A 6,647-nucleotide genomic window follows, 5' to 3' on the forward strand; every position below is an offset into this window, starting at 1 on the left:
CAGTTGCCCCTGATTTTTCCCCTCATAAATTTTTTGATTTTCTGGTAAATCACAGAGGATTACAGTGAGTTAATAATGCCTGTCATTAGTCTTTACTAATACTTACTGTTCAGAAAGTGCATGCTGACACAAAAGCCTTTGTTCTGTTAACTTTTTTAATCAATTGCAGTGATATGTATAAACTGTCCCTGTCCTTGATTTTTGGCTTTTGCCCCCCCCAAAAGAAATATATTTTGGCTGTGTCCAGAATTCTTGAGTAAAGACTCTGAGAGAGAGGCAATATATCAGTGTTAAATGCAGTGATTTCTTGTCGCCAAGAATGCAGACAGTTTTACCTAAGAAAGTGATAGCACATAAACTCTCTAAAGCTTGCAACATCTCTGCCTTAAGGCCAGTTAATTCCAGTGTCACCATTTGTCCTCAAGTAAATATCCCAGAAATTGGTGTCAAAGTGGGCAAAAGCTAAAGTTATTAAGAGACAGCAGTAAACCAGGTTCTGATATAGTTTGTTTTAAAGTTTCCGTATTTGGCAGAATAAATTCTTATTATTCTTTCTTTCTTGCTTTGTCAGATGTAGAATACACTTACAATGCCAGCCAGGGTAGACTTTTGCTTTTGGCATGACATTCTTGCAGAAATATACATGGGGTAGGTGGTGCTGGACATTAAAATTATTTAAAGATACCAAAGAATGACTGGAGTTTAAGATACTAAAGGTGGAAAAAGTTGTCTTCCACTAACATTTGACTGCCTGATGAGACTAGTTTAAAGCCTGTGATTCTTTACTGTAGTCTGGGAATTATATTACATTTTTGCAGACTGTTATATTGTAAAACCATGACTGTAGACAGAGCTTTCTGCTCTTTAATTTATGGAAGCTTTCACACAGAAAACCAATTATTTCAGTTACAATTTCTTAACTTTTACCTTAACAGTACTACTCCAGAAGCTCTCCAATTTTCTTTAATCTAAGCAGAAAGCAAAATGGCTTATTTTGTCTAAGAACTCAATAATTTGATTGCTGCCAGTAAACAATGGTGTAAGATTTAAGCGGTCTGTATCACATTATCGAATGCCCTAGTCATTGAACAGCTGTTTCATCAAACTTTTTCACAGGGAGAAGCAACGGCTGGTCAATCTAGTGCCAGTCACTAAATTCTAAATCTTTAAAACCCACCCAACTGGGGTCTTTGCATCCCCCAGTGTGGTGGGCTGCACCCCAACACCCCTCCAACTAAATATACCAACTCCAGGATCGTACTACTCATGGGGAAAGGGCAAATCCACAATGATGGCCAGCTGTTGTTTCTATATATGAAAAACTTCGATGAAATGGACATTTGATGAATAGAGGTTTCAACAAAGTGGGTTTGATAAATAGCAATTCGATGAAGTAAGTATTTGACAGTGTGATATAGACCCAAATTTAAGTACTTATTTTGCTATACATCAGAACAGTAGCTACTGTTTTTGTTGGAGTATATGCACATATAGTGAGAGCATTCTACCTGTACTCAAATAGTTCTCATACAAAAACGAGTGTTAGTGAAGCTTCCAAAGATTTATTTCCATATTTGAACTTTATAGCTGTCAAGAAATATGCATATTTTTTTTTAAACATACTGACTCAATGTGGGTCAATAAAATGAATATGTGCTGTAATTCTAAGTACTTTTATGTACAGTAGTAAACATAATGTTTTATATATGAAATTACAAAACACATGCATACTATGTCACTTATTAAACAATACTAGAATACAAAAACTGGAAATAAAAAAAATCTTAGCAGAACAAAAGGGAAACAAACGTTTAATATAATCTTTGGATGTTTGTCGCGCTTTGTTTTCTGAAATGATCACCATACTTGCACATGATTTCTCAATACTTTGCTATACCTGAACAGATGCACATGATTTCTCAATACTTTGCTATACCTGAACAGATTTTTCTGTAAATGTTCATTTTGTACATTAATGTCCTTAAATATTTTTTTTTCCTGTGCAAATTATTTCTTGCAGTTATGATTCTAGAGTTTGACTGTTACTTTGAGTATGTACCCTTGGTAATGACTGTTCCATATCAAAATTTCATTAGTGTTTTGTTACTATTCTGACATGCATCATGGCATGAGTATAGAAATGCATTCCCTCCAGTATTCCTAAAATATGTGGGCAATGTCTTTATAAAAAGCGTCATAATTTTATATTAGACACACCTTCACATAGATTTACTTTTATTCCTTGGTGACAAACAACATGAGAATGCATCGATAACTAATGGATATGCCTCTGGCATGCACAGTGATGTGTCCGTCAAAGTCTGTGGACACATTACCACACTGATGTCAGAGAGAGTAAAGTTCACTGGCAATCCTAGTGACACCAGTGTAGCCAAAATGTTATTTCACAAAGATGTTAATTAAAAAACCAGGCCACATAAATTAGAACTGAATCATGACACTGTAGGCACAAAATGTAAGTAAATGTCACTAACAGACTTTAAAGTGTTCTCAGCTTATTCCAAGATGCAGACAGTATTCCAATTGTAATTGGTTCCATGAAGAAAATGTTCAGTTTTGTACCAGAAAAACAAACCATGCTTATTTTTTCCTTTAAGCTGTAAACAACATTTTCATTGGTATGTTTAAAATAACTGAATTACAGGCTAAATCATATGAATGTGCATATCAGTTCTGAAAGTGAAACCTCCAAAATATTTGAAAAGATTAAGTGGTATAAATGTGTGCATAGTTTTTGAAAAAAATGAACTGCTTGTGCCACGTGCAGATGAGTCATTCATCTAACGGGAACAAAATAATTTAACCTGGTGAATGCGTTAGTATAGAAATGCTATTATGGCTGTCAGTCTTTTTAACATTGTGGCGTGCTAAATCATATCCTTCCTGATAAGGGAACATTTTATATGTATTTGTGTACTTGCAACTGGAAAAGTAAATGTCTTGTTTATTTTGTTTTCTTAAATTTAATGTAATTGTAGAGCATATATCTAGACATATGATGCACTGTCATTATTTTTGTACTGTATTTGATACAAAGCACTAAGGCATTCTGATTTATTTTTATTTGCTTAAAATACTTCATGGGTTTCCTTCCAAATGTAATAAATGTATATATATATATATCTAAATTTATGATACATTGTCATATTTTGTACTGCATTTGATGCAAAGCACTAAAACATTTTGATTATTTTAAGTACTTGGTGGATTTCTTTTAAAATGTAATGAGTAACTGTGCATATATTTCATATTTTTCTTACCAATGAAAATGCATTTTTTAGTATGTTATATTTATACCTACTCAGTATCTTCTGTTTGAACAAGTGTCTACATATGCATTCTCTTGATTATGACTTGGGAAGCCAGACAAGTTCCTCCAGTAAAAGAACAAGAACAACTGCATGTTTTTTAATTTAAATGTCTAATGTGGCTTTAAGTAACCCATTTAAGTAGTGTTTCAGAGAATACATTAGCTACAGTGTTTAGTTTTTGTTCAGTATCTGGTTTACCCCACTACATGGTAGCCTAAGAGAGGACATTTCTTATCTTCCAGTATAAATATTGAATTAAGATGAGTATTTAGTACCATGATGGTCAACTGTATGCTGGTAGTAATTCAGTGAAATAAACAATCTTTGTGGAAACACAGATGTATAACAGAAGGCATCTCATTTCGTTGAACATGTTAGTTTTGCAATTGGCAGATCCAGTGGAATGTGTTTTTTTTTTCTCCTTATCTTGCTATGCTTCACATTTAAGGTAGCTTCCATCATCCTTTTTTATTTTAATTTATCTGCGGTCCTGTGCTGTTAGACTAAACATGTTCCATTACATTTCTGTACTTAAGTAATTGCATCCATCCTGCGTTTTTCTACTGTCAGATTTTATTAATATTCTTTTGTCACACATTTACATTTGCCTGGAGGATTGCTAGGTTTCTAGAATTGCAGTTCCTATTTTTGTATTTTTTTTATAAAAAGTTAATTCACTGCTTATGCAACATTTATGAATTCAGCCATTTATTTGCATGACATTGTTTGTGATTCATACATATTGATCTAGACCTGTATGTCTATGGTTCTATATCATTTGATTGAAAACTCATAGGCAACCAGCACAAGGATTAGTTTGGCAACATGCAGACAGGGAGTTAAGGTTAAGTGATACATACAGGACGCACTGACCTGTGGATGTCCTAAAAACGTGTATCAGACAATTACCATCACTTGTAGGTTGCAGACATAGATGTTTTGCCACAAAGGGTACCCTTCTTTGTAGATTAGGCAATGTTAGGTCTTATTGGATGGACAGTTCTCTCCACTTGTCCATTGTACTGGTGAAAGCAGGAAGTAGACATTATCATCTGAATACCCAATGTACAAATCTTCTAAATTCTTTATTTGTGCATCATGCACTTCTGTGAGACATGACAACATTAGATGTTCTTCACAATAATCACTGCTGCAGTAGCCTAAGCTATATGGGTTATATACACAGCTTCTGGGCACCTCTTGCACACCCAAGCCATTAGTCAGCTCAAGCTGTGGGGACTAAAACGACTAGTTTTGGCACTAGGCTTTCATAGCTTTCCTGATGCTGAGTAGAGCACACCTCTGCATTCTTTCTAGGATCAACAGCCTGCTAATGTTGTTTTAGTGGTGAGCAGATAATTTTCCTTCGGGGGAAACAACTTCCACGTTATTTTTTTTATTTATACTGGTTTCTTGTATAAAGCAACTATTTTAAAGCTGCAGAAAAGCATTTTCTTGACTGTCACATTACCTTTATGTACTTTTTAAAAAGGAATGCACCTTTTTATGTTTGTGGTTAAAGGCCATTTAAAACTACTTTTTCTGTGGAAAAACTGTGTTTATTTGACTTTTTGGGCTGTTGAAAGTGCTTTTTACTATATATTTTTTTCACTGACGATTAACTAACCTTCCCCAGGGGGAAAAAACATTTTTGGCATAACCACAGTATAAACTACCAGTCCCTCAGTCAGACATTCTTCCAGCCACAAAAAGAATAGGTTAACTAGACAGTCTGCCACAACAGCAGGCTGGTAACTTGCCTAAGCTGCAGGTGGGTGAGTCTACTGAGGGCAAAGCTGGCACCTCAGACCACGCATCTTTTTCCTCGAATCCCTGTGGTGTCTGGTGTGCATACAGTCATGGACTGGAAGTTAACCATGTCTTTGTTAGTTGTTTGTGTCCCCTCAGTGGACAAGGGAGACCCACTCTTGCCAGTCGTGCCCCTGCTTAGTCAGAATGTTCTGTCCATCCCTGGGGAAGCTGTTGCTGGCAATATTAAGTCTGTTTGCCCCAACTTTCTTGTCACAAAGGACAAAAAAACTAGCATTTGGCTTCCCCTGTGTCAGTGTCTTTAGACAAGAGTAATTTATTGGGCTTGGCACAGGGTGTGCAGTATGGTTTACACTGAAAACCTTGAAACTGCATCGGTCTACCGGCATGTGGTTAACTTGCATTTTTCAAGTTGGCAGAATGTCAAACCCAAATTAATCGACTGCACTACAGCGAACAGGTAGTGTAAGTCGAGCATTTGGGTTCAACATTGTGCAGGGGATCGAGGTTCAGTGAGGAACTGAGACTTAGCCCATTTCCTCACTGTAGTGCGATGTCAGAGTTGGTGTATTTAATGTGTGGGGGGTGCATGGGGGTTTAGCCCCCCCCCCCTCCTGCTGCATCGAATACATCAAACCATGGTTGTCAATGTATTCATTTTTGCTTTGGCATTCCAAATTCCACATTTCGGGACGACATTCTAAATGGTTGACCAAAGTGGATTCAACATGCCAATAGTAATCCGTGCAAGATATTTATTTATCTTTCTTATAAGGTAATTTCTGGTTAAAAAAAGGGGGGGGATTCCTGTTTCCTTGAATTGTTTCAAGAAGTTGAATCTTTAAGGAAATATGAAGGGACAGGTGCAAGTTTTTATCCTATGGTTTCTGATTCAGACTGTGAAGAGAGTATGGTATCTGAATCTCCCTGTGATGGATTCACATTCTCTGAAACTATTTCCAGAATATACCAGTGGTTTCAGTGGCTGATGTAATTTCTCAGCAAATACTATGAGTTGTAAACAGTCAAACAACATGTTTTAAGGAGAGGTAGAAAACAAGCATTTTCTTGTTCCAAAGAGATCATGAGAGTGGTGATTTATCTAGGATCTCTGAACACTCAAGCACATCTTAAGATGGTGACTGTGTAGGTCATCTTGCAAAATGATGAATTTTCTTTATTCATTAAGTCCCAGTTGGTCTACATTCATATTTTAGGGTGGACTCATTGAGTATAACTTCAAAGGCAGAATCTTTCACACCCTTAATCAGAATTAATGCAGTTTATTATGGTACAAATGTAGGTGGTTATTCACAGCAAAATGTTAGTTTGTCGCTTGCCCCTCTCTAACATAGTTGACAAGCAGGTGGGGTATTTCGTTTAGATGCTTTAATATATAGAAACGCATCAGGATGGATAGCAGCATCATAAATGTAAACAAACTGGTTAACAGACCTTACATAGATGCATGCTTACATCTCAACAACTTACTACAAAATGGCAGTCAGACTTGCATGTGCTCAGTATTTATACACAGTGATGGGA

At 36.1% G+C, this 6,647-nt stretch overlaps 1 long non-coding RNA gene across 1 annotated transcript; it reads right to left on the reverse strand.

The window, feature by feature from the left end:
- Positions 1 to 1,112: 1,112 nt before the first annotated feature.
- Positions 1,113 to 3,667, reverse strand: LOC122790134. The gene is made up of 2 exons (XR_006362929.1): positions 1,937 to 3,667; positions 1,113 to 1,897 (listed from the first exon to the last, which is right to left on the reverse strand). It is a non-coding gene; the product is annotated as an uncharacterized LOC122790134 (long non-coding RNA).
- Between the last annotated feature and the right edge of the window lie 2,980 nt (positions 3,668 to 6,647).

The sequence above is a fragment of the Protopterus annectens genome, chromosome 15.part0, assembly GCF_019279795.1.
Source record: "Protopterus annectens isolate FY-2018-M chromosome 15.part0, PAN1.0, whole genome shotgun sequence".
Classification (NCBI taxonomy): domain Eukaryota; kingdom Metazoa; phylum Chordata; order Ceratodontiformes; family Protopteridae; genus Protopterus; species Protopterus annectens.